This window comes from Odocoileus virginianus, unplaced genomic scaffold (assembly GCF_023699985.2).
Source record: "Odocoileus virginianus isolate 20LAN1187 ecotype Illinois unplaced genomic scaffold, Ovbor_1.2 Unplaced_Scaffold_1, whole genome shotgun sequence".
Lineage (NCBI taxonomy): Eukaryota > Metazoa > Chordata > Mammalia > Artiodactyla > Cervidae > Odocoileus > Odocoileus virginianus.
In genome coordinates this window covers 5,632,856-5,657,235 of record NW_027224263.1, presented here as the reverse complement: position 1 = coordinate 5,657,235, position 24,380 = coordinate 5,632,856, and the positions used below count along the sequence as shown (strand labels likewise).

Sequence of the window (24,380 nt, the reverse complement as noted above, 5' to 3'; positions counted from 1 at the left end):
GGTTCCAGGGAGGACAATCTTCAGTGAATTCACTGCAGTTCACACTGTGACTTCTGACATTGCATGGTGAGAGTCTTATTTTGTTTCCAGTGTGCTCAGAGGTGATTAGGGTCTGGAGGGTGGATGATATTAAAACCACAGAAATTGAGGTATAAACCAAACACCTATTTAATCACTTATAATGAGAATTAACTGCAAAGGAGGCTAGAACACTTCATGTCAACTAGTTAGCAAGTTTCCTCCCTGTAACTAAGTTTATGTGGGAAAGTAATTATAATCAGGTTAAACCTTAGAGCATGGAGTCAGTTAGGTTCAGTTCAGTTGCTCAGTCACGTCCGACTCTTTGTGACCCTATGGACTGCAGCACACCAGGTCTCCCTGTCCATCACCAACACCCGGAGTTTACTCAAACTCATGTCCACTGAGTCAGTGATGCCATCCAATCATCTCATCCTCTGTCGTCCCCTTCTCCTCTCACCTTCAATCTTTCCCAGTGTCAGGGTCTTTTCAAATGAGTCAGCTCTTCGCATCAGGTGGCCAAAGTATTGGAGTTTCAGCTTCAGCATCAGTCCTTCCAATGAACATTCAGGACTGATCTCCTTTAGAATGGACTGGTTGGATCTCCTTGCAGTCCAAGGGACTCTCAAGAGTCTTCTCCAACACCACAGTTCAAAAGCATCAATTCTTTGGCACTCAGCTTTCTTCACCATCCAACTCTCACATCCATACATGGTTACTGAAAAAGCCATAGCCTTGACTAGATGGACCTTTGTTGGCAAAGAAAGGTCTCTGCTTTTTAATATGGAGTCATGGGGTGTTAGTTGACAATCTTAATGGCTTAGCAACCTAATGCCATTAGGCACAAATTGGGATGACCGGTGCCTCTATCCCATTGTATATGGACCTGCCAAATTGTCTGTGGGTTAGTGTTCCCTCTCTGACACTAGAGAGATTACTTATATCCTATGGCTCTTTAATTACTCCCTCCTACTTCTACATCCCATGCAAATACATTCTCTTGTTAACAATTCCTTCTTCATACTTGTAAAATGATTAGATTATTTCTTGCTTGCTTGCATCAACCATGTAGCACATTTGCCCCCCTCTGAAACTACAACCTTGATTGGACCTCGGGGTTCCCCAAGCCTTTGCAATTGCAGACTGAATCTTTGAGTAGGGCACATGTCATTTGCTCTCTGTAGATTTTAATTAGTTTCACTCTGAGATAAATTCACTTAGGTATAGGAATCATCCATGTAACTTTATGCTAACTCATTCTAATTGAAGAGGATGGTATCACTACCACAGTTTGTTTAAGTGGCAAACAAAATGGTCACTAGCTAGTGGGCAGGAAAGCATTGACCTAGCATCCTCTTCATATGCTCAGTCTGGCTGTTGGATTACCTCACACAGAGTACAAGAAGTCCCTGATTGGGAAATTCTCAACAAGTGGCTTCTAGGAGTAGGAGGTGAACTGAACTTCATAGCCCACAGGTAACTGTCTGCTCTTAGAGGCTATGAAATCTGGGGAAGAAGGTAATGTTGCTGCAGAAGGAAAGTCTTCTGCATAAAATAAAGTGTGTGTGTGCTAAGTCGCTTCAGTCGTCTCTGAATGCTTGTGACCCAGTGTACTCTAGCCCACCAGGTTCCTGTGTCCGTGGAACCTTCCAGGCAAGAGTACTGGAGTATGTTGCCTTTTCCTCTCCAGGGGATCTTCCTGACCCAAGGATCAAACTCACATCTATTGGCTCCTGCATTGGCAGGCAGGATCTTTACCACTAGTGCCACCTGGAAAGTCTGCATAACATAAAGGGACATTTTATATGTCAAAAGTACATGTACATAAAAATTAATGATAAATTGTGGCTGTCAATGTTTAGTTGCTAAATCATGTCCAGCTCTTTGTGACCCCATGGACTGTAGCCCACCAGGTTCCTATATCCTTGGGATTTCGAGGGCAAGAATACTGAAATGGGATGTCATTTCTTTCTCAGTGGATCTTCCTGACCCAGGGATTGAACCCATGTCTCCTACTTGGTAGGCAGATTCTTTACCACGGAGATACCTGGGAAGTCTGTGATAAATTGTGGCACTAAGATAAAGAAATATTGGTGGTTAAGTCAATTGAATGCTCCTATCAACATACCAGGACCACACTGGAGTCAGTAAGGAAAGTGACTGGAGGCCATTGGGTTAGTCCTTTATGACAGAATTGGTGGTGCTAGATCAGGATACCTGCAGGTAATGCCAGAATCACTTAAATTTCAAATAGAGCTACCTGTTAGAGTCTCTCAAATAATCCCAACACTTGTGGGAATTTCTCAGCACAGGGGAACTGTGTGCATTCAGGTCTCCTTGTTGTGAGAACATATGCAGTAAGGTGGATATATAGCAAGCTATTGGTAAAGCAGACTCCTTGCAAATACAAATAAGAATTGCCACAGTGGTTAGTGAGGCGCTGATAAGTGAAAATATCTGTTTGCTAGTGCTTTAAGCTAAGGGTAATAAGGTCCTAGTTGGGTCTAGGTACTGTTAAACCACAATTTTCTAGGACAAGCTACAGCGATGCTTCAAGTTCTGAGTGGCCTTGCTGGATGCTAGGAAATACTGATTAACTAGTATTACATCAAGGAATCCATTATGGGAACACACTCTAGCATGAAGAATCAGGGAACAAAGAGCAGATCATTACCAGAATACACCAATTATCACTGCATAACCTTAACATCTTCAGGGATTTTTCCTTTTCAGCCTAGCCCTGCTTTTGTTCAGTAGCATTAGGAATCCATACACAGAGTGGAGCTATGCCAAAAACACAGTACAAACAATCGCACCCTCATTTCATGGGTTTTATGGACAGATGGTGTTGATGTATGTGTGCTGTATGCTTAGTTGTGTCCAACTCTTTGTGACCCCATGGTCTGTAGCCCCCAGGCTCCTCCATTTATGGAAATTCTCCAGGGACGAATGCTGGAGTGGATTGCCATGCCCCGCTCCAGGGGAACTTCCCAACCCAGGGATTGAACCAAGATCTCCCACATTGCAAGAAGATTCTTTACTGTCTGAGCCAACAGGGAAGCCCATTGATGTATATACCCCAGGATCTTAAACATGAGATGGTTCAGAAAATTGTCTGCCATTAACTAATCTTTAAGATCCTCAACTAGTTAAGGGGTCCCCAGAGGTTATCTATAGGGGTAGAGCTTAGCATCAAGGGGCAGAGGTCCTAGATCATGCTGAGGCCTCTAGAGTCAGAAACTACTGAAGCGCCTGATCCTCAGTCTTCAGTGAGATTTAGTCAGCCAGGTCCCCTATATCCGGAAGCAAGGACATGCTTCAGACATAGTCATTATGATGTAACACATTCTCCAACTCTCACTAAATAGTTATGAGAGGTCATCATCCTAGAGCATTTTGACTTGGACATAAGGCATGCTGAACCTGAAGTGGGTTTGAAGCAAAAGGGAGGCAGCTAGGGCTTGGCTAAAAACATGCACCAACCTGAAGGGCTAATTCTCAAAGAAGTGTACCCAAAGTTCCAAGCAGAGAACTTGGAGGTCAATACCATCAAGTCTGTCAATAGCAAAAGTTTCAGGTGGTTGGGCAAGCAGAAGCATTTAAATAGTAATAAAATAAATTATCATATGAAATGGTGGCAGAACTGTGTTTCCATGACAGTTGGTTTATTTTAAGGTATAACCTAGTCAACAGGTGGATCAGGATTCAGCTTCTAGTAGAAAATGTTGGTAGGATATGGAAATACAACTGGGACTTCAGCCAAGAGTCCTAAAAAAAAAAAACCAGGGAACTAGCATACAGACCCATGAGAGTGAGGGTGAGAGGCTTGGGACCAAGTGTAGGCATAAAGACTAGGGCCACAAAACTCAACCCTGGTGTCTATTACCCATTGGTGAGGATGAAGTTTTCCAATGCATTGCCAGGGTGGTTTCCATTGGGTCCAAATGAGCAGACTTTTTCCTTCAGGCTTTCAGTATTCTTGGAAAGTTAGTCCCAGGTGCAGAAAGTGCATGGAAGTTGTTTTCATCATTGTTGGATCAGGTCTGGTGATGGGTCAGCAAATGAAAAAGATCTGGTTGTTGATATTCTCAGAAGCATGAAATTACCGACTGTCTGTAAAGTGGTATCAGTTCCCCACCTGTATTGTAAACGTTAATGCAGGCTATCAAACAGTAAGGCTGGAGGTGAGAGAGTATGTTAACAATGTGACTTGCCTGGGTTCCTCTTACTGATGAGTTGGGTTGCTTATCTTTGCTGGGGCTTGAGAACTTTCGGCAAGGCAGTCAGTTGTGAACTGGCCACTGTGGCTGCAGTGGAGGCATGGCTGAACTTTTTGCAGGCGGGCTCTTTTGATTGGAATGACAGGTGTCTCGCTTCCTTGCAGCTGTGTAGGGTCTTCGTTGGATGCTGGCTGTGTGTGGTTGGAGAAGCTTGGTAGAAGATCTGGCTGGTCACTACATTTCTTGCCGAACTGAATACACTGAGTCATGACATGTTTTGGGAGATTGCCCATCAGATCTGGGTCACTAACTTCATCCTGAATGGAGTCAGCTAGTTCTTCTTGGAAATGATCACTCTGACTGGATTCATCATATCTTAGATTCTCAGGAAGGAGCTGAAAAGTTGTGTCATCCTGCTGAGAAACGTTGTCTTCTTTGTCAACCTTAGTATTCACCAGGGGGTTCATTTTCTCTTCTGTGGGCTCACCAAATGACTGCTGGAACTCAAGAAGAAAGTTCTCATACTACTTCAACAGCAATAGGGTAGGAGGTGATTCTGAGTAACTCTCTATTGCATCTTCTGGAATAAAATGGGACTAGGCAGAATTGAGTACCAGAACTGGATACCAGTGGCAGACAGTGGTTTTGCTCTGTGATCAGAGGGACAGCGTCATGAGCAAGTAGCCAAAGCTGTTAGCTATTAGGTCACAAAGGTATGTTGAGAGTTCAGAAATGCTCAAAACTGTTATCCACTGTTCAATGTTGCCTCTTCTTTAGGAAAATGCCAATATTATCCCCATTTAGAAGAAATAAATTACCTGAAGAAACACAGAAGATTTGGAATTAAGAAGATAAAGGAAACAGATATAGTAGATTACTTTCATCGTTCCTTTGATAATATAGGGGCATTTTGCCCTCAGACTAAGCCTTTGGTTCTAAATTTTCCTTCTTTATAAGAGAATCAAACAAGTTTACAACCCAAACTGATCTTAGAAATCATCCAGACTACATTCACAATTTCACAGAGAAGAAAAACAGACTCAGAGAGGTAAAAATATTTATCCAAGGACACACAACCAGCTAATATCAGAGATGTCATGTTCATCAGGACTGCTGTCCAAAACAGCACTTCCTCTGGGACTCCAAATGAAGTCGTGCTTACATTACTTTGGCATAATGACAGTTCTTGGCCCTGGTCATGCCATAAACTCCCAGGGAACCAGTAGCTTTGGCATCTCTAGGGAGGTTGTTGGAAATATAGACCCTAAGACCCCATCCCAGACCTACTGGATGAGTATTCCATTTTAACAAGATTCTCTAGGTGATTTGAGTATTCACTGCAGTTTGAGAAGTGCTGCTCTAGAGAACACTCAGTCAGAAATGGAATACTTACTGGTTGAACTTGATCCTCAGTGCTCCAACCATAGTCTGCAGTTCTGAGGGGATCTGGTTGCTGTACTGGTTGTTAATTTTTTCTGGCTTTCTAGTCTGTCTCTGAGGTCACATGGTTGCCATGGAGATGATTAAGACATCACAGGCAAGGTGAAGAGGTGAGATTGAGAACCTAGGCAACAAGAACAAAATATTCTTAAAGTATAAAGTTCACAATGCTTAGTCTTCCCTGCATTGATAACAAGAGTTAAGAAACCAGGAGGCACTCAAAACACACCCCAATCATTTGTATATTTGTTGAACTTTTCTGATACATATTGAATTCCCTTTATTGTCCTTTCCTTGTGCCATGTAGCATTTAAATTGTCCCTTTGTGGGCAAAAAATGTGTATCACTGAATGCAAGATTTGATTCCCTAGGTTTTATGTGATGGCACCTTGTCTCTAGACCTGTGGAAGATATTATTGGAAGAATTAATTAGTTAAACAATCCTGGCAGAAACTTGGGCTGGAAACTTACCCAAATCATCAGTTGGATGATTTGATTGAAGACTTGTTTGCCACTCAATTTTCTCTTTCATGTATTAAGAATGACTATTTTGTCTACCTAAAAGGGGTGTTACGATGAAACAATGACTGTTGTTGTTAATGAAACAACAATGGTGTTGTTAATGAAACAATAGATAGGTGCTCTGAGTAGCAACAAAAAATGAGTGATTTGCTTCCAAGTTTGTTCCAATGTATGTGTACAATGACGATGGTGAGGATCTTCCCTCATTGCATAATACTGAAGTAGGAAGAAACTGTCATACATCCTTTCTTCTTTTCCATATCTCACCTACCTATTTTCTTATTTACCTTTGAGAGATCTTTCACTTTCCAGGGCCATCCATGAGTTTATTACTGCCTACCCAGCTAGGTATCAACGAATAAAAGATGTTAATTAATTATCGAAGGTTAATGATTGACTTTTATCAAGGCATTCCATTTTGTGTGTGTGTGTGCAATTTTATTCTGGTGAGGGTACAGTGGTAGCTCATTGTGGTTTTCCTTTACATTTATCTGATTATTAGTGAAGTTAAGACTTTTTTCATGTTATTGGCTATTTTTTGGAATGTCTATTCAAGCCTCATGTCTAATATTCTGTTGATTGATTTGTGTCTCTTTCTTTTTGAACTCGGTTGTTGTTGCTTAGTTCCTAAGACATGTCTGACTCTTGTGTAAACCTTATCAATTCTAGATACAATTCCCTTATGAGTTATATGAAATGAAGATATCTTCTTCCACTGTAGGGTTTTCATTTCCTTAAAGATGTTTTTTGATGAGCAGAGTTTTAAAATTTTAGTATAACTCATTTAATCAGCCTTTCCTTTAACAGTTGATTCGGTTCTTCTGTATTTTCTTTAAGAAGTCTTTGCCTACCTCAAGATTATGAAAATTTTTTTTCTAAGTTATCTTCTAAAACCTTTCTTATTTTTAAACTTAGCTTTATAAAATGCTTGGAGTTGCTATGTGAATATGGTGTAGAGTACAAGTTAAAGTTCATTTTTGTTCTGTATAAATATCCAGCTGACTGAAGATTATTCACTGAAAAGAGAGTCCATTTTTCATTGCTCTGGGGTGCCACCTTTGTGATGCATCAAGAGAAAAACTATCTCTTGGAGCTCCAGTTATATATTTTAAAAATATTCTGTATATCTTTTATGGGGTTTTCTGTAATTTCTGCCCACTGTGTTTGTGTCCTTCATTTATTTTCTTCTGAGTTATCTTCTGCCTTATTATTTCTCTCTTCAACTGTGTCTAATCTGCTATTAAACTTACTCATTGGGATTATTTCTGTTATTATATTTTTTATTGCTACTTTCCATTCGGTTCTCCTTTACATTTTCAACTTCCCTGACCAAATTCTCTATCTCGTTATACAAATCCTTTCACATATCAGCTATTTAACAACAAGGCATTCCACTTTTTCTCTCAAATTTAATGTGTATAAGAATCTTCTTGATCCCAGTCTATAGCAACTTTTTTTTCATTTATTTTTATTAGTTGGAGGCTGATTACTTTACAATATTGTAGTGGGTTTTGTCATACATTGACATGAATCAGCCATGGATTTATATGTATTTCCCATCCCGATCCCCCACTCCCACCTCCCTCTCTACCCAATCCCTCTGGGTTTTCCCAGTGCACCAGCCCTGAGCACTTGTCTCAAGCATCCAACCTGGGCTGGTGATCTGTTTCACCCTAGATAATATACATGTTTCGATGCTGTTCTCTTGAAACAACCCACCCTCATCTTCTCCCACAGAGTCCAAAGGTCTGTTCTATACATCTGTGTCTCTTTTTATGTTTTGCATATAGGGATATTGTTACCATGTTTCTAAATTCCATATATATGTGTTAGTATACTGTAATCGTCTTTATCTTTCTGGCTTACTTCACTCTGTATAATGGGCTCCAGTTTCATCCATCTCATTAGAACTGATTCAAGTGAATTCTTTTTAATGGCTGAGTAATATTCCATGGTGTATATGTACCACAGCTTCCTTATCCATTCATCTGCTGATGGGCATCTAGGTTGCTTCCATGTCCTGTGCTATTATAAACAGTGCTGTGATGAATATTGGGGTGCACGTGTCTCTTTCAGATCTGGTTTCCTCGGTGTGTATGCCCAGCAGTGGGATTGCTGGGTCATATGGCAGTTCCCCTGCTGCTTTTAAGAAATATTTGAGAACTTACCCTGCTATATTTTCAAGCTGTTCTACATAACCCATTGGAGGAGATGCTTTGAACTAGGGTTGCACTCTTACTCTTGGTCTCCAGATATTCTAAGGGGTGCCAGTATAGGAACTAAATGTGAATGTTTTATTCATTCAGTTGTGTCCAACTTTTTGCAGTGTCATGGTCTGTAGCCTGCTAGACTCCTCTGTCCATGGAATTCTCCAGGCAAGAATACTAGAGTGGGTAACCATTCCCTTCTCCAGGAGATCTTCCTGACCCAGGATCAAACCTGGGTCTCCTGCCTTCTAGGCAGATGCTTTACCATCTGGGCTACCAGGGAAGCCCATAGGAGCTAAACTGATACACAAATAACCCTTATAAGGTAACCACAGGGGCATACTGTTTGGACTTATCTGAAGACTTGGCTGTGACCCCAGCTCTGCCACCATCTATACTGACAAACTTGGGCAAGTTATTTCGTCTCTTTGGGTCAGTTTCTGAATCTGTATAATGAAAGGACAGGTTTCTCAAGGTTTATCAAGATAAGATATCATGATTCAGAAGGGCTATCAAGAGGCCTAGGAATCTGTATTTTTAGGTTTCTGTTCAGTTAAGTTGCTCAGTTCTGTCCATTTCTTTGTGACCCCATGGACTGCATCATGCCAGGCCTCCCTGTCCATCACCAACTCCCAGAGTTTACTCAAACTCATGTCCATTGAGTCAGTGATGCCATCCAACCATTTCACCCTCTGTTGTCCCCTCTCCTCCCACCTTCAATCTTTCCCAGCATCAGGATCTTTTCAAATGAGTCAGTTCTTCGCATCAGGTGGCCAAAGTACTGGAGTTTCAGCTTCAACATCAGTCCTTCCAATGAACATTCAGGATTGATTTCCTTTAGGATGGACTGGTTGGATCTCCTTGCAGTCCAAGGGACTCTCAAGAGTCTTCTCCAACACCACAGTTCAAAAGCATCAATTCTTCGGTGCTCAGCTTTCTTTATAGTTCAACTCTCAAATCCATACATGACTACTGGAAAAACCATAGCCTTGACTAGACAGACCTTTATTTGCAAAGAAATGTCTCGGCTTTTTATTTTTTTTAATTTATTTATTTTAATTGGAGGCTAATTACTTTACAATATTGTAGTGGTTTTTGCCATACATTGACATGAATCAGCCATGGGTGTACATGTGTTCCTCATCCTGAACTCCCCTCCCACCTCCTTCCCCATCCCATCCCTCTGGGTCATCCCAGTGCACCAGCCCTGAGTACCCTGTCTCATGCATCGAACTTGGACTGGCGATCTGTTTCATGTATGGTAATATACATGTTTCAGTGCTATTCTCTCAAATCATCCCACCCTCACCTTCTCCCACAGATTCCAAAAGACCATTCTGTACGTCTGTGTCTCTTTTGCTGTCTCACATATAGGGTTATCACTATCATCTTTCTAAATTCCATATATATTGTATCTGCTTTTTAATATGCTACCTAGGTTGGTCATAACTTTTCTTCCAAAGAGTAAGCATCTTTGAATTTCATGGCTGCAGTCATGATCTGCAGTGATTTTGGAGACCATAAAAATAATCTGCCACTGTTTCCACTCTTTCTCCATCTGTGCCATGACGTGATGGGACCAGATGCCATGATCTTAGTTTCCTGAATGTTGAGCTTTAAGCCAACTTTTTCACTCTCCTCTTTCACTTTCATCAAGAGGCTTTTTAGTTCTTCTTCACTTTCTGTCATAAGGGTGGTGTCATTTGCATATCTGAGGCTTATTGATATTTCTCCTGGCAATCTTGATTCTAACTTGTGCTTCATCCAGCCCAGTGTTTCTCATGATGTACTCTGCATATAAGTTAAATAAGCAGGGTGACAATATACAGCCTTGACGTACTCCTTTTCCTATTAGGAACCAGTCTGTTTTTCCATCTTCAGTTCTAACTGTTACTTCCTGACCTGCATACAAATTTCTTAAAAAGCAGGTCAGGTGGTCTACTATTCCCATATCTTTAAGAATTTTCCATAGTTTGTGGTGATCCACACAGTCAAAGGCTTTGGAATAATCAAAAAGCAGAAATAGATGTTTTTCTGGAACTCTCTTGATTTTTCAATGATCCAATGGATGTTGGCAATTTGATCTCTGGTTCCTCTGCCTTTTCTAAAACCAGCTTGAACATCTGGAAGTTCATGGTTCACATACTGTTGAAGCCTGGCTTGGAGAATTTTGAGCATTACTTTACTAGTGTGTGAGATGAGTGCAATTGTGTGGTAGTTTGAGCATTCTTTGGCATTGCCTTTCTTTGGGATTGGAATGAAAACTGACCTTTTCCATGTTTATGTTTGTATATTCCCAAATTATTCTGTGATAAGAGGTCTTCAGATTTTACCTTGGGAATATTGGGTAACTGCTTATTGCAAAATTCAGACTTAAATTGAAAAAAGTAGGGAAAACCACTTGACCATTCAAATAGGACCTAATCAAATTCCTTACAGTTATAGAGTAGAAGTGACAAATAGATTCAAGGGATTAGATCTGACAGAGTGGCTGAAGAACTATGGATAGAGGTTCATGTCATTTCATGGAAGGTGGTGATCAGGACATCCACCAAAAGAAGAAATGCAAAAAGGCAAAATGGTTGTCTGAGGAGGCCTTACAAATAGCTGAGAAAAGAAGAGAAGCAAAAGACAAAGGAGAAAGGAAAGATACACCCATCTGAATGCAGAGTTCCAAAGAATAGCAAGCATAGCTAAGAAAGCCTTCCTTAGTGATCAATGCAAAGAAATAAAGGAAAAAAATAGAATGGGAGAGACTAGAGGTCTCTTCAAGAAAAATAGATACAAAGGGAACATTTCATGCAAACATGTACACAAAAAAAAAGCAGACAGTATGAACCTAACAGAAGCAGAAGATACTAAGAAGAGGTGGCAAGAATACACAGAAGAACTATACAATAAAGCTCATAATGACCAGACAACAGCAATGGAGTGACCACTCACCTAAAGCCAGACATCCTGGAATTTGAAGTCAAGTGGGCCTTAGGAAGCAACACTATGAACAACGCTAGTGGAGGTGAAGGAATTCTAGCGGAACTATTTCAAGTCCTACAAGATGATGCTGTGAAAGTGCTGCATTCAATCTGCCAGCAAATTTGGAAAACTCAGCATTGGCCAAAGGACTGGAAAAGGTCAGTTTTCATTCCAATCCCAAAGAAACACAACACCAAAGATTGTTCAAACTACCACACATTTGCATTCATCTCACATGCTGGTAAAGTAATGCTCAAAATTCTCTAAGCGAGGCTTCAATAGTACATGAACCAAGAACTTCCAGATATTCAAGTTGGATTTAGAAAAGGCAGAGGAACCAGAGATCAAATTGCCAACATCTGTTGGATCATAGAAAAGCAACAGAGTTCCAAAAAAAATCTACTTCTGCTTTACTGACTACACCAAAGCCTTTGACTGTGTGGATCACAACAAATTGTGGAAAATTCTTCAAGAGATGATAATACCAGACCACCTTACCTGCCTCCTGAGAAATCTTTATGTAGGTCAAGAAACAACAGTTAGAACTGGACATTGAATAACAGACTGATTCCAAATTGGGAAATGGGTACTGCAAGGCTGTATATTGTCACCCTGCTTATTTAACTTATATGCAGAGTATATCATGTGAAATGCCAGGCTGGATGAAGCACAAGCTGGAATCAAGATTGCCAAGAGAAATATCAATAACCTCAGATATGCAGATGACACCACCCTTATGGCAGAAAGCAAAGAGGAACTAAAGAGCCTCTTGATGAAAGTGAAAGAGGAGAGTGAAAAAGCTGGCTTAAAACTCAATATTCAAAAAACTAAGATCATGGCATCTGGTCCCATTACTTCATGGCAAACAGATGGAGAGAGAATGGAAACAGTGAAAAACTTTATTTTTATGTTCTCCAAAATCACTGCAGATGGTGACTGTAGCCATGAAATTAAAAGATGCTTGCTCCTTGGAAGAAAAGCTATGATAAACCTAGACAGCATGTTAAAAAGCAGAGACATTACTTTGCCAACAAAGGTCCATCTATTCAATCTATGGTTTTTCCTTAGTCATGTATGGATATGAGAGTTGTAACATAAAGAAATCTGAGCACCAAAGAATTTATGCTTTTGAACTGTGGTGTTGGAGAAGACTTGAGAATCCCTTGGACTGCAAGGAGATCAAACCAGTCAATCCTAAAGGAAATCAGTTTAGTTAAGTCACTCAGTCGTGTACAACTCTTTGCGACCCCATAGGCTGCAGCATGCCAGGCTCTCCTCTCCATCACCAACTCCTGGAGTTTACTCAAGCTCATGTCCATTGAGTCAGTGATGCCATCCAACCATCTCATCCTCTATCGTCCCCTTCTCCTCCGGCCTTCAATCTTCCCAACATCAAGTCTTTTCCAATGAGTCAGTTCTTTGCATCAGGTGGCCAAATGTTTGAAATCAATCCTGAATATTCATAGGAAGGACTGATTCTGAGCTGAAACTCCAATACTTTGGCCACCTGATGGGAAGAAGTGACTCATTGGAAAAGACCCTGATGCTGGGAAAGATTGAAGGCAGGAGGAGACATGCATGGCAGAAGATGAGATGGCTATAGAGCATCACCAACTTGATGGACGTGAATTTGAGTCCATGGGGTTGCAAAGAGTTGGACACTTCTGAGAGCCTGAACTAAACTGAACTGCCCACAGAAAACTCCTATATTTATCAGAGTTTCTCAAATTTCAGGATACATCAGAATCCCTGGGAATTTTAACATTCAGATATTTGGGTCTCAACTCTAGGCAGTGTGATTTAATGGATCTAGGATGAGACCAGATAATTTGCATTCCAATCAGATTCCATAGATAATGTTGATGTGGAAGTTTCCCCATCAGCACTTTCCAAAAATCTCTAGGCTGAGAATTCTGAAAAGACCCTTTCAGCTTCGGCACTCTTTTGATTTTTGAATGTAGAATGTATTTGACTCCAAAAGTGGCCCCTGAAATGTGTGAGATGTGGATTTCTTCCTTCCTAGTGTCTGTTTGAGGCTGCATGGTCACTTCTAAACAGTGGGCTAGAACAGACCTGGCTCAGGCTTGGGACATGTAGCTGACTCAGGCAAGAGAGAGGATAGGAGTTGAGTTAACCCTGCTATCAGGACTCGGTAGTTCCTACTTGGAGTTATGCACTATTTTACTCTGCTCTGTAAGTGAATAAGGTAGAAAAACCATCCTGATATCTTCATATCAGATATAGAACAGTCCAGCTGAGATAAATTTGCCCATGCTATGACTCAGATCAGACCTCACAGCTTCCTTTAAGCTTTAACATTCCTCTGGCTCAGTTGGACCCATGGCCTAGTTGCTTATAAAGTTCAACACATCATGAACACTCTCTCTAATATTCCCTTTCAGCTTCCCAGTTTTCCTTCCTAATGTGCACAGCAGTATTAAGGAGCCTTAGCAGCTTTCCTGCTCAATGGACCTGTTTAACATTCCTCTTAATGTCATGTTTCCCAGTCTCCTCCATCACCTACCTTGTCTCCTTTGCCTACTCTTTGGTGGCAGCCACATCACATGTCTAAATGATTCTGCTCAGTCACCATCCAGAATAACATTGTCTTTGCAATACATGTCCAATAACATGGGCCCCACAATACATGACCCGTTTCCACACTGCTCTTTTCTATCAGTCCAACACAGAAGGAGGCCTCGAAACACTGGGAGAGTTTTTTTTTTTTTCACTAAGGCAAGGATCTGGATGATGGATGGATGGCAAGGTGATCTGCCATTAGGCAGACATCATATCACTAGGGTTGAATGCAGAGCATTACATGGAGTCAAGAAGAAATTGCGAAGACAAACTCTATTGCTTCTTGGTTATACTTGCCAATTTGATTCAGGCCCTGAGGGATTCCCACATTCCTATGGGAGGTAAATGAAGACATTAGGGAAAGTAGCCATGTTCTGGAGGGTTTGCAACTCCTAAAGATCAAGTGTGCTGCTACTTATAGCTCATAAGAGATGTTACAACATATGGCAGATAACCTTTGTAGCAGGATTGGGTCTCAGTCTCTTGTCAGACCTTCAAGTGCTAAAGACATGGCAGGCCTCTGACACACTGTAAATGCAGAGTTTCACTTGTATTTGGTAAGATTAGGAAGGACAAGTTCTGCATTCTTTTAGTTGTACCCAACATTTTGTGGGTCTCTGGGGGGGGTGATAACACTTATGATTTCTTGAGTATTTAATTTATACCATCTACATACTCTGATTAGTACTGACTGTCTGGAGCTGTGTGTAAGAGAATTCTGAGTCTGTGCCTTGCCTCTCTGGTAGAATGTTGTGAAGGACTGTTAATGTCTGCTATGGGCTCTGAAGCAATAACTGTACTATGCTGAACATGTATTTGTTACCTCTCTCCTAGACCATATAATCTTCACAGTGGTCTTACAAAGTAGGTATGATTATTTGCATTCTACATGTATGGAAACCAAGCCCCTACCTCCACTTAAGACCATGTAGTCATGCCCACTCCAGCTTTTAATCTCTCTCTCCCTTCACCTAAAAGCCCTCTTCTTCCCATGTTCAGTTTAAGTTCAACCTCTTCAATACAGTCTCATCTGACTCCCCAGGGGCTTCTGCGGTGGCTCAGTGGTTAAAAATCCCCCTGCAGTGCAAGAGAAACAGGAGACCTTGGCTCTATCCCTGGGTCTGGAAGATCCCCTGGAGGAGGAAATGGCAACCCAGTTCAACATTCTTGCATGGAGAATCCCATGGACAGAAGATCCTGGTGGCTTATAGTCCATGGGGTTGCAAAGAGTCAGACATGCCTGAACACACAGAGGGTGTTTAGGGAATGTGGGAGACAGAAGAAATTTGAGAATCTTTGATCCTAAGTCTTTCCTAGGTTAGTAAAATGAAACAAAAGTCTGAAATTCTGTCACTTGGGGATTAGGTAAAGGGAGAGAAGCATAAAGTCTTCCTTAGTGGAAGAAGGTAAAGACTATATGGTGAGTTCACTATTGACTTCTATCCACATATAGCTTTCAACCAAGACTACATCTGCAATTGTCATGATGGATAAAAGAAGAATTCCTGATATAGGACTGTGACTGGATAGGATAGAATGACCTATCTTATGTATCAGATTTAAAGGTCCTTTCTCATCCAGAGATATTTATGTTGTTTTTCCATCATATATTATATTTTTGGGGGGCCCATGGTTTTTTTTTTTTTTTGACAGATCCTCTACAGCTATCTCAAATGGTTGTAGTACTTGTATGCTATTTATTCATTTTTTTTCCACAAACACTTCTATTAGTGGCTATTGTGTACCAGGTACTATTTTAAGTTTTTTTAAAAAATATTAATTTACACTTCATAATCCTATGTGTGTTTGTTGCTCAGTCATGCCTGACTCTCTGCGATCGCATTGACTCTAGCCCACCAGGCTCCTCTGTCCATGGAATTCTCCAGGCAACAATACTGGAGTGGGTTGCCGTTCCCTTCTCCAGGGAAATCTTCCTGACCCAGGGATTGAACCTGGGTCTTCTGCATTGCAGGCAGATTCTTTACTGTCTGAAAGACCATGGAAACCCTCATAATCCTATACAAAGTAGGGAATTGAGGCACAGAGTAGTTAAGGAAGCTGAGAATGTTCATCTAGTTAGTGGGAGGTAGAGTATAGCATTTGAACTCTGTCAGAGTTCCTCACTCTTAATCCACTATACTTTGCTGTGTTGCTTTGTACTTGGCATAGTGCAGGTGTTGATAATGGGAAAAGAAGTCCTATGCCACAACCTGTCCCCAGAATCTTAAGCGGCCATCTCACATTTGTTTAAGTAATGGCAGGACTTCGGGGCAGAAATTTGTACTCCTTTTGGAAGTTGATGCTTTTATGCAGGATTAGTCTGTATCTTCCCAGTAAGCCAAACAAAACTCATGAATCCAGAACACTCTACAAAGTTTTTTGGGGGGTGGGGGGAGCAGAAATGCTGGGATTCTCTGTATTAGAAGGTTAAACTTGGGTCAGAGTACATAAGTCTGTTCTTTGCCCAATACCACCACAGCAATATAATTTTTTTTTTTTGCTGTTAATAGGTATTAACTCCTCAAACTGATATAAGAAATTGAGCTAAAATAGTATAGTTTTTGTGGGGAAAATCATTGTATCAGAACTGTTTGTGCTTTTGTAAAAGAATATAATTAGCTTCAAGGCTAAACACCTTCAAGCATAAGTGGATGTAGTGATTCAAAGATATGATTACTTACATGCACCCCAATGTTCATAGTAGCACTATTTACAATAGTCAAGATATGGAAGCAACCTAAGTGTCTATCAACAGATGAATGGATAAAGATGTGGCATAATCTATAATGGAATATTAGTCAGCCATAAAACAGAATGAAATATTTTGCCATTTGTAACTACATGGATGGACCTGCATGGTATTATGCTTAGTGAAAGAAGTCAAATATAAACACTATATATTATCACTTATATGTAGAATCTAAAAAATAAAACAAATGAATATAACAAAACAGAAACAGACTCATAGAGAACAATCTAGTGGTTCTCAGTGGGGAGAGGGAAAGAGGGAGGGGTAAGATAGGGGTATATCTATGTACTATGTATAAAATAAATAAGCAACAAGAATGTAATGTACATAACTGCTGGCAACCACCATTCTACTCCCTGCTTCAGTATATTTGATTATTTTAGAGTCTTCATATAAATGATATCATGTAGTGTTTGTCCTTCTGTGTCTGATTTATATCACTTAGCATAATGCCCTCCAGGTTCATCCATGACATTACAAATGGCAGTATTTCCTTTTCTTTTAAGGGTGAATAATATTCCATTGTATGTAGATCCAACCAGTCCAGCCTAAAGGAGATCAGTCCTGGGTGTTCTTTGGAAGGACTGATGCTGAAGCTGAAACTTCAGTACTTTGGCCACCTCATGCGAAGAGTTGACTCATTGGAAAAGACCCTGATGCTGGGAGGGATTGGGGGCAGGAAGAGAAGGGGATGACAGAAGATGAGATGGCTGGATGGCATCACTGACTTGATGGACATGAGTTTGAGTAAACTCTGGGAGTTGGTGATGGACAGGGAGGCCTGGCGTGCTGCGATTCATGGGGTCACAAAGAGTCGGACACGACTGAGTGGCTGAACTGAACTGAACTGATGTTTAGATCAGGGGTCAAAGCTTTTTCTGAAAAAGAACAGATAGTTAATGTCTTTAGCTTTGTGGGCCTGCAAGTCCCAGCATGAAAGCACCCACAGACAACATGTAAATGATGGGTATGACTGAGTTCCAATAAAATTTTACTTTTGAAAACAGGGAGTAGGCTGGGTTTGGCCCACAGCTGCCTATTGGTTGACTCTGGTTGTAGATCGATAGTAATGTACTGTGTAGGAGCCTGGAATCTTCTGTTAGAAGTATCTAGATTTGAGTCTTGCTTTTGCTTACTGGGCTTCCCTGGTAACTCAGTTGGTGAAGGATCCACCTACAAAGCAGGAGACCCTGGTTCAATACTTGGTGCAGGAAGATCTGCTGGAGAAGGGATAGGCTATCCACTCCAGTATTCTTGGGTTTCCCTGGTGGCTCAGCTGGTAAAGAATCCGCCTGCACTGTGGGGAGACCTGGGTTCGATCCTTGGGTTGGGAAGATCCCCTGGAGAAGGGAAAGGCTACCCACTCCTGGAGAATTCTATGGAATGTATGGTCCGTGGGGTTGCAAAAACTTGGACACAACTGAGCGACTTTCACTTACACTTTGTTTTTTCACATTTTACTTACTAGTTCTTGCATAATTTCCTTCACCATTCTAAGCCTCAATTTCCTCATATGCATAATAAGGATAATAATAGCAGATGTCTAAGACCATGGTTATAAGAATTAAAAGAGATAATGGACCTAAAACACAATGCCTGGCATGTACTAAGTGGTTAGTCTTGATACCTGGTAGTATTATAATTAAAGTCAACGAAGGAAAAAAAATAACAAAAATGTATGAAAGGGAGAAGATGAGCTTCAGCGCTGTGCATACTCTTTACTGCTAGTGCTACATGGGAAGTCCAGTGTTAAGCATACCCCTTTATTAAAAAGTTCCAACTCTATTTTTAGGGTAGTGGGATTTGTGTCATCAATTACATCTCAGGAAAGAGAATAGAAAACTTCAGGAAAGGGTTTACTCTGACTCTTTCCTCAAGATATGGATAAAACTTTGGGTAGTATAGTCATTTTGACAATATTGATTCTTCCAATCCATGAAACATGGTATATTTCTCCATCTGTTTGTGTCTTCTTTGATTTCTTTCATCAGTGTCTATAGTTTTCTATGTATGGGTCTTTTGTTTTTTTTAGGTAGATATATTCCTAAATATTTTATTCTTTTTGTTGCAATGGTGAATGTTATTGTTTCCTTAATTTCTCTTTCTGTTTTTTCATTGTTAGTGTATGGGAATGCAAGGGATTTCTGTGTGTTAATTTTATATCCTGAAACTTTACTATATTCGTTGATTAGCTCTAGTAATTTTCTGGTAGAGTCTTTAGGGTTTTCTATGTAGAGGATCATGTCATCTGCAAACAGTGAGAGTTTCACTTCTTCTTTTCCTATCTGGATTCCTTTTACTTCTTTTTCTGCTCTGATTGCTGTGGCCAAAACTTCCAAAACTATGTTGAATAGTAGTGGTGAGAGTGGGCACCCTTGTCTTGTTCCTGATTTCAGGGGAAATGCTTTCAATTTTTCACCATTGAGGGTAATGCTTGCTGTGGGTTTGTCATATATAGCTTTTATATGTTGAGGTATGTTCCTTCTATTCCTGCTTTCTGGAGAGTTTTAATCATAAAAGGATGTTGAATTTTGTCAAAGGCTTTTTCTGCATCTATTGAGATAATCATATGGTTTTTATCTTTCAATTTGTTAATGTGGTGTATTACACTGATTGATTTGCTTGAAACTAGAACACTTTCTAACACCATACACAAAAATAAACTCAAAATGGATTAAAGATCTAAATGTAAGACCAGAAACTATAAAACTCCTAGAGGAGAACATAGGCAAAACCCTCTCTGACATAAATCACAGCAGGATCATCTATGACCCACCTCCCAGAATATTGGAAATAAAAGCAAAAATAAACAAATGGGGCCTAATGAAACTTAAAAGCTTTTGCACAACAAAGGAAACTATAAGCAAGGTGAAAAGACAGCCCTCAGGTTGGGAGAAAATAATAGCAAATGAAGCAACAGACAAAGGAAATCTCAAAAATACACAAGCAACTCCTGCAGCTCAATTCCTGAAAAATAAATGACCCAATCAAAAAATGGGCCAAAGAACTAAACAGACATTTCCCCAAAGAAGACATACAGATGGCTAACAAACACATGAAAAGATGCTCAACATCACTCATTATCAGAGAAATGCAAATCAAAACCACAATGAGGTACCATTACATGCCAGTCAGGATGGCTGCTATCCAAAAGTCTACAAGCAATAAATGCTGGAGAGGGTGTGGAGAAAAGGGAACCCTCCTACACTGTTGGTGGGAATGCAAACTAGTACAGCCACTACGGAGAACAGTGTGGAGATGCCTTAAAAAACTGGAAATAGAACTGCCTTATGACCCAGAAATTCCACTCCTTGGCATACATACTGAGGAAACCAGATCTGAAAGAGACACGTGCACCCCAATGTTCATCGCAGCACTGTTTATAATAGCCAGGACATGGAAGCAGCCTAGATGCCCATCAGCAGACGAATGGATAAGGAAGCTGTGGTATGGTATGTATACACCGTGGAATATTACTCAGCCATTAAAAAGAATTCATTTGAATCAGTTCTAATATGAGATGGATGAAACTGGAGCCCATTATACAGAGTGAAGTAAGCCAGAAAGATAAAGATCAATACAGTATACTAATGCATATATATGGAATTTAGAAACATGGTAACAATAACCCTATATGCAAAACAGAAAAATAGACACAGATGTACAGAACAGAATTTTGGACTCTGTGGGAGAAGGTGAAGGTGGGATGTTTGAGAGAACAGCATCAAAACATGTATATTATCTAGGGTGAAACAGATCACCAGCCCAGGGTGGATGCATGAGACAAGTGCTTGGGCCTGGTGCACTGGGAAGACCCAGCGGAATCGGGTAGAGAGGGAGGCGGGAGGGGGCATCGGGATGGGGAATACATGTAAATCCATGGCTGATTCATGTCAATGTATGACAAAAACCACTAAAATATTGTAAAGTAATTAGCCTCCAACTAATAAAAATAAATGGGAAAAAATAAAATAAAAAAATAAAATGAAAATAAAAAGATATGGATAAAACTACAAAAGGCCAAAAATTTACTGGATGATATTTTCAACAGCTTTAGTAACAAAAAAGAAAATGCTTGTTCAGATTGATTTTGTGTCCTCACAAGGAATTCTGGGTAAGTGAGGAATAGTTATTTTTCACTGAAGACAGTATGGGGGTAGGTTTATAAAGGTTTATAAAAGGTGTGCTGAAGAGATTACAGGCCTGCATAAAGACTTACTTTTCAGCCTGGGACGTCAGTGTGGGAGGGACAGGTAGCATTGTGGTCAAGTAGATGTCCTTTTCTATTAGATAGACCTGTGCTTCAGTCTTAGGACAAATTACTTACTCCTTATGAATTTACTTGTTTTCACTTGTAAATGCGAATACTGATAGTATTGGCACAGTTCAGTTCAGTTCAGTTGCTCAGTCATGTCTGACTCTTTGTGACCCCATGAACTGCAGCACGCCAGGCTCCCTGTCCATCACCAACTCCCAGAGCCTACCCAAACTCATGTCCATTGAGTCAGTGATGCCATCCAACCATCTCATCCTCTGTTGTCCCCTTCTCCTCCTGCCCTCAATCTTTCCAGCATCAAGGTCTTTTCAAATGAGTCAACTCTTTGCATCAGGTGGCCAAAGTATTGGAGTTTCAAATTCAACATCAGTCCTTCCAATGAACACCCAGGACTGATCTCCTTTAGGATGGACTGGTTGGATCTCCTTGCAGTCCAAGGGACTCTCAAGAGTCTTCTCCAACACCACAGTTCGAAAGCATCAATTCTTCAGTGCTCAGCTTTCTTTATAGTCCAACTCTCACATCCATACACGACTACTGGAAAAACCATAGCTTTGACTAGACAGACCTTTGTTGGAAAAATATTATCTCTGCTCTTTAATATGCTGTTTAGGTTGGTCATAACGTTCCATCTAAGAAGTAAGCGTCTTTTAATTTCATGACTGCAATCACCATCTGCAGTGATTTTGGAGCCCCAAAAATAAAGTCAGCCACTGTTTCCACTGTTTCCCCATCTATTTCTTCCATGAAGTGATGGGATCAGATACCATGATCTTAGTTTTCTGAATGTTGAGCTTTAAGCCAACTTTTTCACTCTCCTCTTTCACTTTCATCAAGAGGCTCTTTAGTTCTTCTTCACTTTCTGCCATGAAGGTGGTGTTATCTGCATATCTGAGGTTATTGATATTTCTCCTGGCAATCTTGATTCCAGCTTGTGCTTCTTCCAGCCCAGCGTTTCTCATGATGTACTCTGCATATAAGTTAAATAAGCAGTGTGACAATATATGGCCTTGACGTACTCCTTTTCCTATTTGGAACCAGTCTGTTATTCCCTGTCCAGTTCTAACTGTTGCTTCCTGACCTGCATACAGACTTCTCAAGAGGCAGGTCAGGTGGTCTGGTATTCTCATCTCTTTCAGAATTTTCCACAGTTTATTGTGATCCACACAGTCAAAGGCTTTGGCATAGTCAATAAAACAGAAATAGATGTTTTTCTGGAACTCTCTTGCTTTTTCAATGATCCAGCGGATGTTGACAATTTGATCTCTGGTTCCTCTGCCTTTTCTAAAACCAGCTTGAACATCTGGAATTTCCTGGTTTATGTATTGCTGAAGCCTGGCTTGGAGAATTTTGAGCATTACTTTACTAGCATGTGAGATGAGTGCAATTGTGCGGTAGTTTGAGCATTCTTTAGCATTTCCTTTCTTAGGGATTGGAATGAAAACTGACCTTTTCCAGTCCTGTGGCCACTGCTGAGTTTTCCAAATTTGCTGACAAATTTATATAGTATTGGCTACTGTAAGGTTTACGCCAATCCTATACTTGGCACATAGTAAGCACTCAGTGACTTATGATTATTTGAAGCCTTTAAAATCATGTGTGATGTGATCAGCATCAAGACAGACTCTTTTATATCCTGTAACAATTGAATGAGGAGGGGAATGCCTTTATATTATACCTAGATGAATTTAATGGAAGTAAGCAGAATTCTGACATAAATGACAGATAGTAAGCCAGTGGTATCCATCTCACCATAAGGCATTAGAGACCCAGACTGAAAACATATTTAATAAATGATACATACATGATAGACTTATCATGAGTTACTAAGGGAACGTGATGTTTGATAGTTCTTGCCACTGTGTGTATTCATTAGTACCTGACTCTTTGCAACCCCAAGGACTGTGCTGCCAGGATTCTCTGTCCATAGAATTTCTCCAGTTCCTGCTAACCTCATGGTTATTCAAAAAGAGAACATGGTTATCTTCCCGCAAATACTCCTTAGAGAGAGACTGTTTAACTCAAAGTTCCCTAAGGTTGATATAGTGGGGGCAGAACTGAAAATTAAATGGCCAAATGACTACTGTCAGAAGTAATCAAACTCTTGTTTTAATTTTGATATTCCTAGAACAATGGAAGGTAACAACTATCAGAAAACTTCAAAGTGCTTGTTGTCTCTTGGCATTGTAAAAACACTATAAACATCATTGAAATATTATTCAAAAAGACTCTATAGCTTTGAATGAAAATCTGTAGAAATACAGATGTGTTGTGATAGCTGAAACTTTTTTTAGAATCCTGACTCAACAAGCAAGACCCTATTCCATCACATAAAACAGACGCAGTGTATGTCCAGATTTCTCAAGGAATTTTCTACAACTGTTAGAAACACAAATGAAATCTCAAAGTCCTGAAAGGCATTGATTTGCCTGTGCTTCTTCTATAGACTTTTGTCCAGAACATCCATTTCAACCAGTCACTATATGAATACCAGTTACTAGAATGGCCTTTCTCTACTGAGTGGCTTTGGGAGGTATAATCAGATCAGTTAGGCTGGTCATGAAGTTTGTGACTAAAAGAGAGTCTTTCTCCTGTATCAGAGATCAGCTCTGCCATTAGCAAGATACTGCTACAAGATCCTAACCCTACAAATTACTAGCTGTGTGTGAATTCAGGGTGGATAAGATAACCAATCTGAACTTCCATGCCATCATCTTTAAATTGAATAATAACACCTGCCCCATAATGTAGCAAGCATTAAATCCCAAAAATGGATATCCTATTTTTTAGTAATGTGAAATTAAATGAGTTCATTATCGCAGTACTGAGCACAGTGTCTGGCATAAGCCAATTATTAATTCCCTTTCTTAAGATGCACACCAAACCAGATTTTATGCCCAAAGTTACGAGTCTTTTACCCATAGGGAAAAATGAAATTCTATAGGATTTTTCCTGTTAAAGTAAATGGGGTGGGTGGAAGGCAATCACAGTTGGCTTATCACTGAGGTAGAGGTATAAGAGAACCAGTGCAATGTAATATATGTACTAAATCAGTGGGCAATAAGCAGGTTCAAATAGACTGCAGAATCAAAGCTAATACCAGGAAGTAATACCAACAACTTAGTGCACAACTACTCAAAGTTAAAAGTAGGAAGTCAAGAAACACCTGGAGTAACAGGCAAATTTGGCCTTGGAGTACAGAATGAAGCAGGGCAAAGCCTAATACAGTTTTGCCAAGAGAGCATACTGCTCATAGTTAAAACCCTCTTCCAACAACACAAGAGAATACTCTACACATGGACATGACCAGATGGCCAACACTGAAATCAGATTGATTATATTCTTTGCAGCCAAAGATGGAGAAGCTCTATACAGTCAGCAAAAACAAGACTGGG

The 24,380-nt window shown here is 40.3% G+C and overlaps 1 long non-coding RNA gene across 4 annotated transcripts in view; it reads right to left on the bottom strand.

The window, feature by feature from the left end:
* Positions 1 to 3,798: 3,798 nt before the first annotated feature.
* The window catches only part of LOC110130650 (uncharacterized), a 453,938-nt gene continuing 433,356 nt past the window's right edge, over positions 3,799 to 24,380 (bottom strand). For 2 of the 4 annotated variants that reach the window (XR_011485897.1, XR_011485896.1), the window contains exons 4-5: positions 5,632 to 5,802; positions 3,801 to 5,056 (exon numbers count right to left, since the gene is read on the bottom strand). This is a non-coding gene — a long non-coding RNA (uncharacterized lncRNA). Of the gene's footprint in view, positions 5,057 to 5,631; positions 5,803 to 24,380 lie in introns of all 4 variants that reach the window. The other 2 variants (XR_011485895.1, XR_011485898.1) reach the window with 2 other exon arrangements.